Below are 19,886 nucleotides of genomic sequence, written 5' to 3' on the forward strand. Positions count from 1 at the left end.
TTATTTTTTATGTTCTTCGCCATAGCAAACGTCTGTTTCCTGGGTTAGGAGCGGCTCACAACAGCGTTTGACCTGAAGCGGGCGGCTGAATTAAAAAACGTGTTGTCTGAACGCTAAAGCCAAGATGGCAGCCCCATCACGAGACTCAGTGGCGTGGCCTAGTAAGCCTAACTAGCTTACTAGTAAGCCTACCTAAATAATCAATCAAGCTAAACAAGAAAGGAACGAACCACGAATCGAAACTCGGCACACTGCAAGTCGCTAAAGTTTTGTGTGCCGCCTAGGCAGTTAGAGCCCCGCAAGTATATCACTTGAAACATTTTAACTCTTTTCTTGAGAACCGTTCGCCCAATCGTCTTGTTGTCAAAGAATGAATTGTATATTTTTGATCAAGCATTCCAATGAAAGTATGGTTTTTGCTGGAGAACCACGGACAAATTAGGAAAAACGTGTATTTTCCTAAATATTACTAATTTTTCGAGCTTAAATTAGAAATAATTCGAAAGCCGATGTCTTTAGAATGTTAACTACCAAGAGCTTTTTAATTCAAAATGACTCTCTGCATCTTTTAAAATTATCAGGATACAAATATTTTTATAAAAAAATTATTCTACCATAAAAAAATATTTTTCTTTTCTCCATCCTGGACGGTACATGAAAGCATAACGAGTTCTTGTGTAGAAACTTACACAAACTTAGCATTTTCCACAAAACAAACTTTTGCGGAAAATGCTAAGTTTGCTAAGCCAAATACGTGTGCAAAGTTTTATTCAAATCAAAAATGGCCGATATTCGACCATAGGTCATTTGGCGCGATTCTGCTCTGTACCGTTTCAGATGGTAATCTGATTGACTGATCTAGCCAACTTTGTTGCATGTTCAAGAAGAATTTCCTTTTGCAGCTAACGGCCTTCCACGGTGCCCCGCTGGACCATTATTATAAAACAAAATTGTCCATCAAATCCAAGTATAGGGGTCGATTATTGAGGTCATTTAACACCTCGGGTTGAATTTTTAAAAAAATCCACCGACTGGATCTTGAAAAATCTCAATTTTAGTGTGTTAGTTAATAAATTTTAAAATAATTCTTATTAGATTCATACAATATCATCGAAATTTATGTTGTTATAATTATGATAATTCACCACTGACTTAACTCTCCAAATTGACTTAAGTATGTTATTTGTATGGCTTAGTAGTTCTAGTTTAATTTAAATGTTACTCTCTGTGAAGTGAATGAGGAAAAATGAATCATTGTGTTTTTTACAAATCCACACAAAAACGCTCACAAACACACATAAATATTCACACACGTATACATATAAACACACAAATTTTGAAAATTATTTATCATATTTTCTCTATTAGAAAGACAAGCGCTGCTAAATGTTTGGCTTCTACTACTTTATCAAATTTTTAATTATTAGTGCGATTTCCAGGTTCTGGATAGTGAAAGAACAGTGTATAATAAATGGTTTTCTTTTTGTCTCGAGCATGGGTTCAAAGAGACAATTTCTGATTTTGCCAGCAGCTGAGAAAAGCTACAACTTCCGTTCTTTTTAAAATATCACATCACTAACCCTATAAAGATAGACTCCTCGCTTTACTGGCATTACCCACTTCGTTTTCAAATAGTGGGAATATGTTCACGTTTTTCAAAAACCTGAATTCTGGTATTTGTTATGTATCGATCACTCAATATTAATTTTTAAACAAAAACTTGCATTTTAAATGATTTGAAATTTATGCATCAATTCCACGTCAAAATAAGATTATCTTTCCAGGGCTAAGTAAGTACCCTGTACCAGAGTTCTGCAGAGACACTGGAAGAGGTCTTGGCCATCACAATGAACAAGCTTCCGAGCCTGTTCATTTCAACGTGATTTGTCAACTGAACAAAACTCCAGATTTACAACGATCGCTTATTATGTGCCTTGATTGAGTATAACAGTAATCACATGTGTTAGCCTATACTGCCTCTCTTGCATGGTTGACGTAAAAGCCAATTTGTCCAAAATGTACTTTTTTGTTGATGATTTGTTCCAAAAAAAAACACAATAATACACACTAAAGAAACTTTTTTGTTTTGAAACATTCGAGAAATATTAAAAATGCGTAACTACCAATTGGTTTTGCTCCGTGCAAAATGCAATTGTTCAAAAAAATCGTATTATTCGATACACAATCTAGGAAAAGGAGGCTAAATACTCTTATTGTATATATATTTTTCTGAATCACTCTTTCTAATTAGGAAAATATAATACATGATTTTCAAAATTTGTGTGTAATATATATGTATACGTGTGTGAATATTTGTGTGTGTATGTGAGTGCGTGTTTGTGCGTGTTGTGTGTGGGTTTGTATGAAACACAACAAGTTTAAATTATTTTTTTCCCATTCAAATCACAGAACGTAACGTTAAATTAAACTAGAGCCACTAAGCCATACAAATAACACACTTAAGTTAATTTGGAGAGTTAAGACAGTGATGAATTATCATAATTGTAGCAACACCAACAAGTATATTTTGGCATAAAATGATTTGGGCTAGTTTTTGGATGAATTTCGATGATATTGCATGAATCGAATACGGATTATTTTGAAATTTCTTAACTAACACCCTAAAATCAAGATTTCTCGATATCCGGTCGGTAGATTTTTTTTAAATTTCAACCAGAAGTGTAAAATGATCTCAAGAATTGACCCTCATACTTGGATTTTATGGACAATTTTTTTTATAATAATAGTCCAGCGGGGCACCGTGCCTTCCATTTTTGCTTGAAATCATTTTTGAAGTGCCAATGCTCTTGTTTCTTATTTCTTTGTTTACATATTTCTTCTTAACAAAACCCCAAGCGTGAAGTAACATGCAAATTTGGACAATTGCTCAAGTCATATTCCACGTGGACTAGTTTTTGATGATTTTAGACCATCTTCCCTCTCGCCAACATAAAATGTTCACGTAGAATGTGAATGGCCCCCAAATTGCTTTCCATATTTATAAACTCGTTTAAGTCGTTTTAGGCTGTTTAATTTAGAGAAAGAGCAATGTGTTACTCCAAATTCATCAAAATAATGAAGTGATCAAAGTCACCCCGGAATTATGATTGGTGTAAAATTGTTAGAGCATATTTAAAAACAGCAAAATTGTCGCTAAACTTTTGAAATAGTGACTGAATCTTTCTCAATGCATGCCAGTACTTATTTTAAAAATATTAAACAATATTTTTTTCAGTATATTCTGAAAACATTTAAGATACAATCAAAAAAGTGATCAAAGTCACTCCAGTTTACGGTATTTATGTTGAATCAAAAAACCGATAAGCACGAAACCGCAAGCATTCAAAAACCTTTCATTCACCATTATAATCAAAAATTATATACTTTCACGTATCCGTTCAACTGGATTTCAGCACAAACATATTTTATTCAATTTTAAGGAAGCTTACAATAACAAATAGTTTTGATTCTATGATGTTGATTTTGACAAACACATGGGAATTTGGGAAGATTACCTTACATGCTAAATACACATTTTAGTTCAACTACCCTTCTTTAACAGTCTCCATCGTTGTTTTAGTCAGATTAACACAGCAAACATAAAATGGCGTTTTCACAGGTGACGCAGTAACTATTACCGAGTTTCGTGCCTTTGAAAATGCATGGTGGCTCGAAGTCGGCCATTTGTGGCATCAACATGATTTCACCTCAATTTCTTGCATGATGGTTCTTCATATCGCAGAGTATCTTCCTGCATATGACTAGTTCTCTAAGACTACATCAAACCCCGAGACGATAATAGCACAAGCCTGACGATGCAATAGAAACGGTATTCTACTTGGAATTGTTCCGTCTACCTTTTTGATGTCTATGAGGAACGTGTGGTGATATTTGACCTTGAAACTTTTACCCTATTTTCCCCTCGTTGAAAAAATAGTGGTGATAATAACCATATCATAAATATCTTGTACAAATTTGCTGCTTCTCTCACATTACAAGCCTTTCATAATTTTCAAAGTATGCAAAGAAAAACGTATTTTTTGGCACGTCAAAAACGCTAATTGGTTTTTATGATGATATTGGAATTCTCATGTATGATTATTTTTTTCTGACACGCATAGCGTCGGACACGTCCATAATTATTACACAACATAATTTCTGGCCATTTCAAATTCACAACTGTTTCCGAAAAGTAAACAGAAGGATCTGCTTAAGATGACCATTTGCATCCACTTGGTATGAAATTGACCTCGTTTGATCTACACATCGGTAAACGATAATTGTCACATCGTCAACACTATCAGAATTGTTGCCATAGCGCTTGTCAAAGTTTTAATAACTGCAGAATTGTTTTCCCTTTCCTTTGAAAGTTATGCAACCATGAGAGTGTTCTAGTGCACACAGCACGCCCCAGATGCCAATGCGCATTTACCTTGCATAAAATTCATTTCACAAATTTAACGAATCATCATCATCTTGTCGAATAGACTATATGAAAAAGTCAGCCTGAGCCCTCCCTCCTGTGAAGCTACGCTAAAATGTCTGGAATATTAAAAGTTAAACGGAAAACATCTTCGCTTTGGAGGGCAAACTACATGGGAGCATAACGATTCCGTTACCATTCTTCCAGATAAAGTTGCTGATAAAGTTGAGGCAGCACTGTAATAACTTTATCGCATCGTCCTGTTCAGAGGAAGTGCTTCTCCAGAGCACACAAGCATAGTTTCCTTTTTCGCTCTCTATTTAAGCAGTCGTTACGGCATAAGTAAGCATCTTCCACGGGAATGCTTTCCGCTGCCCTCCGCCACTCCTCAATGCCTACTGCTATGCTATCGAATAAATTGAGTGAATTGAATATAAATTTTATCACACATTCACAAATACACCCACACGCTTAGCTATGGGACTTTCCCTAGCGAGCTCACGTTGGTACAACTTTTCCAGCTAGAGTGGGTGTACTTTTCACTAGAGCTTACCGCATTTTGTGCCACAGTACACAGGCATCTGTGCAGCGCGGTTTCAAAGAACTATTGTAATAAAAGTATGCAAGACATTTTCATTCCACCTCTCCGACAACGATCGCTGCAGGATTCGTTTGCAGCTGTTTGTAGAGCGAGTGAGAGAGAGGGAAACAGAAAAAAATAGAAGCGCTATTATCATCTTAAAAGTCAACCATGAATGCGAAGGGTTTCTGCGCCCCGAAAGGGAGGGAAACTTTTCAAATAAATGAATGCATAAATAAACGTTACGTGAATAACCATCCAAGCGTAAAAAAGGACTCTGACGATCTCTGATGCATTGCATACGGATTGCAGTAGAAGTTGTGCAATATGATTTATTAGCTCGTAACAGTTTGGTTTCAGATTTATTGTTTTGTGTGATGCCTGCATGGTGAATGAAAATTCAAATTTGATTGTGTATGTTTCGAGAAAAAAATCTTTCCCTCCATAATCCACTTACTTTCCACAATCTAATTCCTAGATCGAACCGCACAATGTTTTGCCTGCGTTAGATGTAGCACAAAATTTGCTTCCCACAGCAGAAAAGTTCCGGGTCCACGCTTCCTTACCACGACGCCGCCGGTCAGATTACCGGAACCAAAGTGGTTGAAAAGTTTTTCCCCTCTTCTTATTGTATGCATCGCTGCGTGCGATAGCGTGTCAATAACCTCAAAACATTTGCACTGGCCAAAGCCATAAAACAATTTTATGTTAAAACATCGCATAAATCTTCGTAAGTCAACTTAACCCTCCCAAGTGCAACCACTTTGTCGGACTCTTGCAAGATGTTTACGGGTACGAGCCCGGCGTGGGGTGGTTTGAGGATTTGTTAGTTGAACGGCAGCATCACTGTCCAGGCCGGAGGCCGGAGCATGCAGTCCTAAAGGATGACAGCAAAGCGCAATGACAACGCTGATCAGATCAGCCCATTTGTTGCTTCTTCGTGGGGCAAAGTTTTCCGCCACCATTCCATCCCAAGATGGTTCGGGTAAGATTGTGGAATATCAAGCAGAGCTGTGCCAGACAATCGGGAAGCTGGAAAAGTGTACATGATGCACTTTAAATGGATTCGTGTGGCTTGTCCGTTCGTGAAATGCCTTCAACTGTGGTAGTTTGTTTGCACTGCTATCAACTTTTTCGTACGCGATTCCTATTAACAGATTCAAGTGAAACTAGATTAAATTTTTCGCTCGCCTTGTTTTCTGTGAAAAATTTACTCGGGTCTTGTTCTTCCGGTGTTTTTAATTTTGGTGTTCCCCGGTAAGCGTGTTTGTACGTGGTCGTGGAAAACGTATTTCCGTGGAAGTATTTCTATTAATCGCAATTTTTCTATTGTTTTTCCAGACAGGATCGGTATCATTTTTTGTGATGAACATTCTAAGGTAGATTGTAAAAGATTGCCGCAGAAATTTAAGCGCTCATTTACCTAGAGTTCGCACAATTGAAACAATATTAGAAATTTTATTTCAGTATTTTTACAAGGTTTCGTAAGTCGACCTAGCGTCGTTCTTTTCGAAGAATTTTCAAATCTTTCTGATCAGTATTATAACTTCCAGACCGGGGAAACCGGCAGCGGACAAAGTAAAAGGCAGATCCTAACGGGATGTCTTCAATGGATAAATGTAAAGATGCTAAGTTGTTGCTCGTTCACTTGGCGTATCAACACTGACAAACTCTATCAGATCGACAGCCTATTTATTAGAGTGACACTTCAGAAAGTGCACGCTTATTCCGTTTACGTGATAATGAGTAAACAATACTCATGTTTTTATATTCTCTTAATCAACCCTGAAAGGAAGATCTAAATTACGTAATAGGGATATTACAATCAGAAGCCATTGTATTTTTCTTATTCGATGCCAATTACATATTTACTCTCGGAGAATATCATTTTCAGCTTAAAACACAAAACGCTATTTCATCTCAACCCTCATAGCTTTGGATAAAACTTTGCTGAAACATTGACTAACCGTTGGTCTTTCTTCTACCAAAACATCACTCAGAATCGTGAATAGAATAGTGTGCAGCTAACGCGTTTGAAGGGTGTTACGGTCAAAAATTGATCAAACAAAAATGTATGTAAATCGGTCTTTTTTCATTGAAAACTCAAATCATGTATCTTTGTCAAGGTCAATTCATACAGAATGAGGGAAAAATATTGACTCAAGCTTCATTTTTAGCGAATGCGAATGGCCTGACCTTTCTCTTGACTCCTTCCATAAAGTTTTGTTCAGCTTTCTTGGCCACTTCAACGCAGAGCTCCAGTTAGCCTTGACCTGCGTCCCGTTGACAACTGGTCGGCGTGCGACCAGACCGAGCCAAGCGCCGAACACATTGTTTTGAGTAATTAGCATTTGAAGTTTGACCACCCATAAATAAATCGCGTTTGAACTTATCATTAATTCAATGCTAACACGTAATGAACGAGGCTTCATGAATGTCCTATTATCATAAATACACGAAAAATAGCAATAATTGATAAAATATTTGGTTTTTATTTTTTACACCTTTGCACTCAGTTCACTCTGGTCGAAAAAAAATTTAAAAAAATGGTCTTCAGTTCGGTCTGGTCGAACGTATTTACTACAACATATCAACTCGACTATTAAACAAGCTAATTTTTCTCACTAGTCAAACATAATACATAGATATCAACGCTGGTTTATCTCTCAGTCCAATCTGTATCAAAAATTATACAGCTGATAGACAAGCTTTATTTCTGTTGCTCTATTTCCTGGTGCCAAAGCGCATCAAGTGCTAAGTGTTAGGATAGTATCAATATGAAATGCCCTGGAATTTTGCAGCGGGTATTGTCTAATTTTATTGATTTAACGTATATAAACCCAGTCTTGACCTTTGTTACAAGAAAAAAATAAATTTTATTTGAAAAATATCAAATAAAAATAAAATGCACTTGGTTCGGTCTGGCTCAACAAGATCTTAAAAAAAAGTGATGTGCCCATTGAAATGAAATTCGGCTCTACGGAAATCACCTGGTAGTTGATTTATCTAATTCTGATGACAGTCGTATTAACGAGCTGTCCGGAGCGAAGAAATCTGTTACTGGTTAAAATTAATCGCAAATTTTGCGTTTAAAGTACAAACAATCACTTTCTTTAGATACCATGTCTGTGTTTACGGTTCACTCTGGTCGAACGCAATTTCGTTCTTTTCACAAAGTGCTACAGAGATTTTTTGTTATAACACGCCTACGAACTGTTCAAATGAGTTCATTCTTCAATGGAACATAGATTATCAGTTTGCACATCCACTGTGTTGGGAGGGTTCATGCCTTTGACACCACCTGGACGTTGTTCGCGGCATACCAATCCTTTGTCTTTTTGACGTAGGACTACGTCTTTGTTTTCTATACTAGATTACATTTTGTTAAATTGAAAATGAAACTGGTAAATGTTGTGTCAGATTTCAAACGATTATAGCAAGCGAACGACTTAATGCCTCTTAGTCATTTATATGTCGGTGGAGAGATAAAATGTGTAACAATTGTTTGATATAATGTTAAACACTGTTGCTTTACTGCTTAATGGTGTAAAAAGTTAAAAAGTTCCATGATCAAGCTTTCCCATACATTTTCCTTGTTATTCCCTTGTTTCCCGAGCACGGATAACAATAACATGGACGGAAAAATTTCCAATGCCTACATATTCTGAAGTGTTTTGTTCCGTTTGTCTTTCTCTAAACTGCGTGGCCACGCCCTCATGGCAAAAATCTACGCTGAACTCGATACTAAAGACTGCGTGTAGAAAATTCAGCTTCAGTCTAGTTTGTCACACAATAACGAGTGGAGTATAGCTGTTAAAGGTACGCGGCATTAAGAAACGAGAGCTGCATACGAGTCAACTTCCAGGCACTGCGGAGCATGTTACCTTTATTTTGCATACGACAGCAACAGTTACTAACGTACGCTGCAGGATATTTTGCTGGCACAGCTACTGTAGGGCACAGCGGAGGGCAAATTTTATTTTGCGCGGCCAAGCAAAATATTCATTGCAACCGGTGGTGCGATCTTCAGCGTTCTGTAGTGCACATTTCGAGCTGGAGATTATGGAATCAGTTCTTTTCAGAACTATAAATTCTTGAAAGAAAGAGTTCTGAGAATTTTCACAACTACTACTAGTGTGAAATTTTCATGTATTCATGCATCGTTATTTTTACAATAACGACCATCAAACATAAACGGTAGTGTTGCCTATGAACAGTTTATCGCAGCATATAATATATATATTTAGTCCTACGTCACAATTTCATACAACCCCTAGGGCTGTATACCTTGTAATATTTCCATAATAGTAGAATTCCAAATCCGACCAAAACAGAACAGATCAGCTGTGGTGCTTGAGGAAAGGCAATAGACACTCCTGCACATAAATTTCCTGATTGACGGAACTTTTCGCGATGATAGATTCTTCTTAGTTCACTTTAGATTTCTCATAAAGTAGAATCCTCAAAAACTCTGAAATGTTCACCTCAAATTTTCAAACACAAGTTTGAGTTAGCAGAAATATATGGGATGAATTTTTACAAATCCTAAATTTCAACTGTATGTATTTAAATTTGTTTCCACTGCGTTGAATATAATCATATGTTGCCAAATCAATTTCTTTTGATACGAAAAACTTATACTAAAAATGTTGAAATATTCCGACATAATTGACATAAAACGACAGCACTGCAGTGGTTACCTGGGTTACCAATTTTGCACGTAAACAACTACATTGGATACTTAGGTAACCTACTACGACGGGTTGCGGCTACGTTCATTCATGAAAATGTGTATCATTCATGATTACCAGTATAATGAATATGGGAGCGTCGTGAGATGAATAATTGAGCATTGATTTTAGTTTTGAGATCAATATGGAAACGTTGTGAAAAATGGATTGTTTTTCAAAATTCAGGATAAATGTAGCTAAGCTCACTAAATTTCTAATGCTGGGCGATTCAATGATTTCGTGAAAATTTGGTGTTTAACCCGTGCATTCTCCGTGAATATCGGCTTAATAAGATGAATAATGGAAGAAATACCCTTCGCGATCGTTGACTGGCCAAGTTGTTTTGATTATCGTCACGATTTGGGTCACAGTTGTAGACGACACTCCCAGTTTACTTGCGACATATCGGATGGAAACGTTGAGATTCCGCTTGAAACTGCTGGCCACTCTTCTCGACGATTTTGTGCCCTTCTGGTCTTTCTGGTAGTCGACAAACGATCCTCAAACACTTTTATTACAATGGTAACGGTTGATTTGACCACATTCAACAATTTGCGTTTGCGAGTAATTCGGATTTTCACGACGTGCGAGTAAAATTTTGATGCGTGTTTTTTCTTTCTTCGACACCATTTTCACAACTGAAAAGCAAATTTCAAAATCAAACATAAGGCATGATACTATACACACATCTTCGAAAGGAGGGGTATTCAGGTTTTTTTGTAAACACGATAAAAATTATAGGGCAAATTAAAGTTAACCAATTTTGGATCGTAACACCCTTTATATGATACTCATCGATTACTTAACATAGTTGTGATATTTAAAAACTCTATGTCCGATCCTACTGTGTAACTAATGCAATATAGTGCATTGCATAACTTTTCGAATCACTGATAAACGAACATATTTTTCATTAACCCATTCCTAGCGGAGAGAAATCACATTTTATTTCGAAATATGACCTACAAACTCGTATTACTTAACAACTATATGCACAATTGCAACAAACTGTATTGCATATTGTTGATCGATCTTTTCTCTAACCGTTTTGGATAGTTTTGTTACTCAAATTGCCAATATAATTGTTAAGCTACAATCAATGTTTTGCTTGGAATGGGTTAAATAACATATACATAATCAAAAAATCACGACACAAATTTTAAAGACCGTTGTACAGTTACAACTCTTTTCAAGTTTGTTAATTTTACGTTAACTGCAATGTACCTTTTCCATACAAACATCAGTAAATCGTAAAAAAAATCAAAACTAAGTATAAACTGTACGACAAAGTTCTCGCTGTTGACAGCTGAGATATACAGTATACAAACAACAATTTCATTTTATGTCGAATAATCGTCATTTACGGGTGGACGGGTGGTGTTACTTATCTCCTTTTATTTAACGAAAATGGCGGCTGAAACGCATCGAGAGTTGCAAAATAGTTGAAGAGGTTGTTTATAAGACACAACCGCAAGGTTATCGTAGAATTACGACAGCCAGTATTATGTTATATCGAGTTCCGAATCGGAATGTAGCACCAAGGCTTTGCTTTTTGTCTTATGACATTTAGTTTGCAATAGGTTTGGGAATACACTTGATTGGGATTAATCAATTGATTGGTGTAAAGCAGATTATTTTTTCGTACATTTTTTTTGCTTCAAAAATGAAATCCGTTGGAAACTGACTAAGTTTAAAACATTTGAAAGTGGGCAATTTTGGTAACGCTCTCGATGTCTTCGGTTTTACAATTTGACCCCTAGATATGTCGCCGTTAGACGTAATCCTACGCCGAAAGCGCACTAAGTGATGTGCTTAAGCTGACTCTGTTGAAAAAAAAAAAAGAAATTGTAACAAATAATTCATTAATGCTTCATGATCGCGTGCGATATCCGCTCTGACATAATGAATCTCATTTTATTCTGGTTTAGAGCTATCTTGTGAATAGCCCAGCCTTAATTTCAAGTTCCCACAGTTTGTCCCAGATTCGTAATACGGATGCACAAAAAATAATTTCTCGTGGACATTCTGTCAAGCCGGTGGAAGAACTGAATGACCCCTCAGGTTGAAGGCTCTCTAATGAAAAACAAATCAAATCAAATTTGTCGAACGGGACCGATAAAGCAAGTTTAGTCTTGTGATCACCATGAAATGGCTGACAAACAACGGTTTTGTATAACACAATTTCACCCCAGCTTACGGCAGCATTTTAATTTTTTTTTTAATTTTCTTCCTCTCTTTTTAACCATGTAAAATTCAAGCCACCTTCAGAGGCCGAAATTAAAAGCAAAAATTATTCTTGCTTTTTTTTAGAAAACAAATTTCTGTACATTTTTGAAACTTATATTCTTTATGTAGATTATGAAGATCAGACCAATGCTAGCAACGATTTTCACTGTAATTTAAATCAGAGATGCTCTTAAGCAGGTATTAGACGAAGCAAATATTTGCTATTTTTCAATACAGATTTTATGCAAATAAAAATCGTACCAAAAATAGCAAATATTTGCTTCGTCTAATACCTGCTTTAGTGAACACATCCCTTAGCGCAGTCGTTCTCGAGATTTTCCAAGAAAACATTTTATGTCTATTCGTTATATTTTTTCTTTTGAAAATCTATTTTTTCTTAAACTTTTAATATCTTGGAAATACACTACGAAAAACATTAAGAAATGCTTCAAAAGATTATCAAAAATCTAATAAAATATGTGAATTATTCAAATGTACAAATATTTATTCTGCACAAATATTTTTTGCGCCAAACAAGAGAACCCAGTGACAGTATACCACACCATTGCCGTTAGTAGGATTTCCTGCTAGACAGGGGATGGATGATTCGAACAATGTGAATTTTGAGAATACAGTCTAACCTGTTTTTGTGCGAGGGATAGGGACCACACAAAATCGCATAAAAAAATCATTTGAAACTTCACGTGCAGCTATAAAACAATGTTTCTACAACATTATCGAAAAAAAATTTATGCGGTGGATATGGACCACATAAAAGAAATTCTCAGTTGAAAATAACTCGAAAGTTGATGATTCTCGAGAGTTGATGATGAGAACAATTTTAAAACATCTGATTGATAAACGTAACTTTTTTAAACATAGACACTAATCTTTCCAACCGCTTTTCTTCGTAGGCTAGCAAGACATGACTATTCCTACGTAAACTGGCTCAAACAGTAATTTTTTGACACAACACTTAACTAATGCGTTGAAATTCATTCCAAGGATCGGAAAAACTAAATGGCTGGAAATCTTGTCGAATGAGGTCCTTTTTCATATACCGCACAAAAAAAAGGCCGCACGAATAAAACAACCGCATAAAAAAGGTTGCACAAAATAAAATTCGTACAATAAAACGTCGCACAATAACAGGTTTGACTGTGTATTGAAGAAAGAGGTAGGTTGAGAGAGAAAGGGCAAATAACTAAATACGGGTGAAGTTGTGGTAGAGATATGAATGCGGTAGAGTATTGGATACAGCGAATATAAGAGAACAACGTAAAAGATTAAGTGTTCTCCTGTTATCTTCATCGATACAAAGCGGTAGCTACTAAACTGTTGTACACTGAAGATGGCAAACTAATCCCAAATAGTCATTTAGGTGGTTTCTTGTGCAACTTCACTAGCTAGGATCGCTCACGGAGGAGCAACTACGAAATGTGCGAACGTCAAGCTCAAGCTGGAATGCATCATGACTTTTAATAAAAATAAACGGGTTTTTTCTTTTGTGAACTAATCCAACATATTGGTGAAGTTTCCGGTCAATCGCGTATTGCATCTGTTTTTTTTTTGCTAGTTAGCGTAGAAATCCTTTCCAAAGAAAGAAATAGTAGGAGGATGGTATTCGAGTCACGACCGCATGACGTTGACTACGGTATTTTTATATTCCATTAAAATAAATAGTAGAGGGAATTGCAACTCCAGTGTTTGTTGCAATTTTATCTAACAATGCATTTATGAATGCTGAGACGTTAAAACGTTATAAATAATAATATATGCTGAAAGAATGGATCTCTCTTGTTTAATCGCTGTCATTTCATACATATTCGAATCAAACCTTTGTTCGTAGCTGCACTACCAAGACAATCATTTGATTCAGCGAATTGGGTAAAATTTTCCTATCTAAGCAAAAAGCTAACTCAACGAAACTATCTGAAATTGGAGACCAGAACGATTCAAGCGAAAATTTCAAATTTAAAATTTGTTTCACATTAAATCGATAAAGCTCATACTAGGTTAGCTCTAGCCCAGCATATAACTTCATGCATTTAAAAAAAAAGGAAGAGGTTGTTTTTAATATACGACCGTAAGTTAACGTAGAATTACAACAGCCTGTCCTTGTCAATAATTTTTTTGCAATAGATTTGGAAATACACTCGATTAGGGTTAATCAATTTAATGGTGTGAAGCGGTCGAAATTCTGCTGAGATGTTAAACTATAACCGTCTTCTTCAAGACGTTACATCCTTGCTAATAAAGTGTTGTGAATTTTCTAAAATAGATTCAGCACCGTAAGCAGAATGTGCCGAACTTTTCTTTTTGAAATCGGATTGAATCGCAGTACCAACAAATCGTTATAAACATCACACTGCTGTGCATTATCAGCAGCATCAAACCACAGTTGCAGTTTAGTAATAACCATTCATTATGCTCTTCCAAATACATTCAGTAGCCTTGAAAAAGGCCGGTTGCTGCAATTGCAATTTTCATTCAATTATCGCATAAATGCTTCCTGGTCAGATAGCGCGCGATGTCCGCTCTGACATGACAAACTTTTCGAACGTTGTGGAATGATATAACTGGAAAAATAGGTGTGACTTAATTATTTTCAGTTATACCATTCTACAACGTCCGAAAATTTTTATTTCGTATGTCGTAATACTAATGTACGAAAAATACATCACATTCATCAGATTTGTTGAGCGATTATCCGATAAGCCTCACCTTTAGTTTAGTTCCTACAGATTTTGTCACTTTCGTTACACGGATGTACAAAAATAATTTCTTGTGGACATTCTATCGAGCCGGACCGATAAAGGCAACGAAATAACATGTATTGTGTCGTGTTGTGCGGCTTGGAAGAAAAAATGTTTCCGTCCCCGTGACGCATGGAAGCAGGTTGATGCGTGTTTGATATTGCCGACGGTAGACATTAGTATGAAGGTGGAAATTCTGCTGTGATGTCAAACTATGAACGTTTTGTTTTAAGACGCAATAGCGTAAGTGCTGCATTTTTGTTATCTGCTACCATCCAGCACGAGAACAAGTATAAATTACAACCAGCCCTTCTCAGGGCCACCAACACGTTCGTGAGGCAATGTTGAATTTTTGAAATTTGCGGTTTTCCGTCTGTTACACATAATGAAAAATCTTAACTACTTCAATCGCATAACTGTAGAGCACCAAGAGGTGCTTTTATATCACAACAGGAACAACACTGGCTAGTTTGTTTAATTACCATTATTCCGGATAACCATTCGCCGATGATTCTAGATCTCCCGTTTTCTTTAGTAGAATTGCCTGCCATTTCCAACAATTCTGCAGCTACCGAAAACTCCATTACAGCCGCCAGATGGACAGGTGCTTAAGTATCAAACGCGCCCAGCGCGATCAGCCAGAAATTAAAACCCGGCTTTTCTTTCTTCGTCACGATCAGCATCCAACGTTCGTGTGGTATCGGTACAGTCATGGAATGAACAAAGCGCGTGTCAAAATCCTTTGAACAGTAACACGCAACACGTATAAAGCTCTATCGGTGCGGCTCCGTCGGCTGCCAACATGAAATGAAATTAATATTTTGTGCATTCGCATTACAAACCAGAGACAGGAAGAAACTTACAAGTTCTTTCCAGTTTGTCTCTGGTTCGTAGGTTACAACATAGCTCTAAAAATATCAGGAACAGAAAGCGACCTCGAGTAAACAACAACAACAACAAATCGTTTACAAAGTCAGATCGGTTGTATCCGTTAGTGTCGACTGTGCTTGTGAAGAGAGGTGGTGATTGGTTGCTCGGTATGATTTAGACAATCAATGTTATTCATCAACTTTTCAATAGTGTATCTCAGACATCGGTTGATGCCAAAAACTCGAAATTCTGAAAAGAAATGACTGATATATAAGCGCTCAAAACCTGACCAATTTTCCCAGGTTTTCCCTGGTTGAATTACTAGATTTTCAAATTCAGGCGCCTAACTTCGATATAAACGTTAGTCAACGTCAAAAAGCAGCTTCGCCTGATAAGAGCAGCGATTCGAGATTCCTTGTGTCACACCATGAATTTGTTTTCTCACATTTTACTTGAATTTATATATATTTTTTAATAAAAGGTGGTAATACAGCTTTCAATTTTGCCAAACAATAATGTGATCAAATAGTTAATGCCGATTCCCTTTCGTCCAGTCTCATTTTTCGCTAAGAAAGTTTTCTTCATTATATGTTTGTAAATACACAATAACAAAATCGAAAGCTGCGTAGGAAAAAAAGAGAATGCACAGGTTTACCTAATATCATGTTCGGCGACAAAAATTATGCTATTAATTTGTTTTATGTTAAACGTGCAATGAGTAAAAATATATTCCAAAGCATTTTCATCATGCATATATTAAAATTATGTTCTAGGTTATTCAGCAGAATATGTTTACCTTTGATATGGATTTATTTTTCACTAGCTAACCCGGCAAACTTCGTCTCGCCTATTTTGGTGTTCAATTTATTAATTTTAAACATTTCAAATTCATTGATTCGTTTCGTTGCGATTTGTTTATATCATTTGAATTGATTGCTTTTATCGGAATGACAACATCCTCGACTTTTGGCTTTTGTACATCACCTCTATTCCGGAAATATTTAGAATGCATTTCAGTTATTTTCGTTGTTTTTTAGAAACTGAAAGTGGTCATCTTCGAATTCAAAATGGTAACCAGGGTCAATGCTTGGCTTCTATACATCATTTCGATTACGGAAATATCCATATGTAGTAGTAATCGGTTATATTCGGCTGTTTCCCAAAAGTTGCCATTTTACAATTCAACTGGTGTCTGAGGTAAATTTTTAGCTCCTTGCATCATTCTGGATCCAGTGATACACATATTCGGTCTGTTTGGTCACTCCAGGCTATTTTTCAGAAACCGTAAGTCGCCGTCTTGGATGTTAATATGGCATTTGGAGACAATTTCTGAGCCCTGAGCGTCATTCTGGTTAAAGAAACACTCATATTGGGTGGTATTTTGTCACTTTTGACTGTTTTCCAGACACCGGAAGTCGCCATCTTACAATTCGAAATGTTGTCTGAGGTTGATTTGTGGCTTCAGTGCATCATAACAATTCCGGAAATACCCATATCGGGTGGTATTTGGTCTATTGCCGCTGTTTTTCGGAAACCGGAAGTCGGCATCTTGGATTTAGAAATGGCATTTGAGAAAAATTCTTGCCTCCGTGGGTCAATCTGGTTAAAGGAACGCTCATATTGGGTGGTATTTGGTCATTTTCGGCTGTTTTCCAGACACCGGAAGTTGCCATTTTACAATTCAAAATGATGTCTGAGGTCGGTTTGTGGCTTCAGTGCGTCATAACAATTCCGAAAATACCCATATTGCGTGGTATCTGGTCATTTGCCGCTGTTTTTTCGGAAACAGGAAGTCGCCATCTTAGATTTCAAAATGGCATTTGGAGATATGCCAGAAGAAGGAAGGGTGTCGAAACATTATGGACATGTTTGTTACATCTAAAAACATTCACTTGCCAAATTTGGCTATATTTGCTTGATTGGTTCTCGAGCTGTGCGAAATTTGAGTTTCATTTGTATGGGACCCCTGCCTTGCAGAAGAGGGAGAGGTGTCAAACCATTATGGATATATTTGTTACCTCTAAAAACATTCACCTACCAAATTTGGTTCTATTTGCTTGGTTAGTTCTCGAGATGTGGAGGAATTTGTGTTTCATTTGTATGGAACCCCTCCCTTTCAGAGAAGGAAGGAGTGTCTAACTAATATGGACATATTTGTTACTCCTAAAAACATCCACATGCCAAATTTGGTTCCATTTGCTTGGTTAGTTTTTGAGATGTGCAGAAATTTGTATTTCGTTTGTATGGGACCCCTCCCTACCAGAAGAGGGCGGGGTCTCAAACCATCATAGGAACCTTTCTCGGCCCCTAAAACCCCTACATACAAATTTTCACGTCGATCGGTTCAGTAGTTTCCGAGCCTATATGGATCAGACAGACAGACAGACAGGCCGGACTGCATTTTTATAGGTATAGATGATAAACGAAAGCTATCAATCTGTTGAGATATAAGATGTTGAATTTCTCATACGATTGATGGAACTCAAAAACCTCCCAACAGAACACAACCCCGAAACATAATGTATTGACAAATTACCGGAAAATAATCCAAATTTGTCACGATTGCAAGAACTCATTCCTCTGGTAGGTGAAGTTTCTACTCCACTCATCCACCAAGCGCCCGACTGTCGCAGCCTGGCCGGCTAAAGGCACGCTGCAGTGCCACCCTCAAAAATACATTATTGCACTCCGGAGCAAATTTATGGAAAAACTTTTCCACAATGACGTTGCACGTATGTTTTGTACAGATGTTTTATTTTGCTTCTTTTTTTCTCCGAAATCTTTTGGCTTCTAGATGGGAGGCCCGACCAAAAGGGGCCCTGGGGGGCCCAGACCCAGACGCGAAAGATGATGAAAAACGACTGCACCCGAAAGGAGCTTTCGAACGGCAGTGGTGCAGTTCTGGAGCGCTCTGCGGGAGTTCAGAAGCGAGAAATGACACAACTGAACACACAGGTGCACACACATACACACACGTAGAGATATTGCTGGCAGCGGATGCAGTCGGTCTATCGCTTTGTCGGAGTGCGTTTCGGAGGATATTAGTTATAATGGGAAGCTTTATGCGCTACTCAATAGCTGCCATACTGTTGAAGATTTTCGGAACAAGAGGTAGAATGGATTCACGTGGTAAAACGAAATTGCATCACAGTCCCGCATGAAAAAAAAAACGAGAATCAGGACACTCTCCCGGCAGATTCCGCACTGCACCGTGGTGAGACTCTGCAATATATCTTATTTGTATCTTTGTGTGACAGGAAATATTCTGTTAACTTTTATGGAAAGTTTGCTAACACGTTGATGCTGGATACGCTTCCGCTTAATATGATTCGGAACGCGTCGTCAGGTTACGAGATGATGTGAGAGTATTCCAGCACTTTACTTTGATCAGACTACATTCTGATGAAACCTTCATTTTCATTTTATTGTACTACCCAACTGATTTTATGAATCTCATCCATCTGAAAAAAATTAATTTAAATAATTTGGTGATTTTTGTTGTTATGATAATAATAAAGTGATCAAATTTGAATATTTGGAATTTTTGAATTTACAATTACTTCGTATTATTTATTTATCATCGTCCCATCATCAAAAATTGTAACTTTTAGATCAGAAAATTGCTGGAAATCCAGTATTTTTCTGCAGCACTTGGCAAATATTTTCACCCCCAGTACAAACTAACGATGATCCAATCTGTCGTTCACACTTTGCTCGATTTTATGCTTCCTGCCATAGGAGCCTTAGGAGGAAGCACGTTGATCCTTTAAGCAAACATTCCGAGAACGATAAAAATAATTCAAATCTAACTGCCGTCCTATCAAGCAATCACATTTCACCGATTCCGCCGGCAACCGAAAAGCGTCAGATGAAGGAATCGGTAAATTATTCACACTTGGCATGACATCGATTGACCTAAAACCTTTCTTTCCGCCCGCAGGGACGACAGCGGCAGCAATCAGTGGTGCAAAAGTCAAAGAGCATTCCGAGAGGACGAAAAACAGCGACAAAATCCTACATCTATCAGTAATCGTCCCGCCAAATTGAATGGTTTATGGCCCTGCTCCGCTAAGGAAAAGACGCCCAAACTACGGCTCGGAAATTTTTCACCATCAGGCTGTTATTGGAAGAGTAACAAAAAAGTGCTGTAAATGGAGCCGACAGTTGAAAATCCCAAATCCCTCTCCGGGACCCACTCGTAGCGTTTCACATTCGGCGTTTTCCGGCGGACGGCGAAACGTTCCCAACCGTTCGACCTTGGGGTGTGGGTGTGAAATCGGAGTGATAGATAATGTAAATAT

This window comes from Wyeomyia smithii, chromosome 3 (assembly GCF_029784165.1).
Source record: "Wyeomyia smithii strain HCP4-BCI-WySm-NY-G18 chromosome 3, ASM2978416v1, whole genome shotgun sequence".
NCBI lineage: Eukaryota > Metazoa > Arthropoda > Insecta > Diptera > Culicidae > Wyeomyia > Wyeomyia smithii.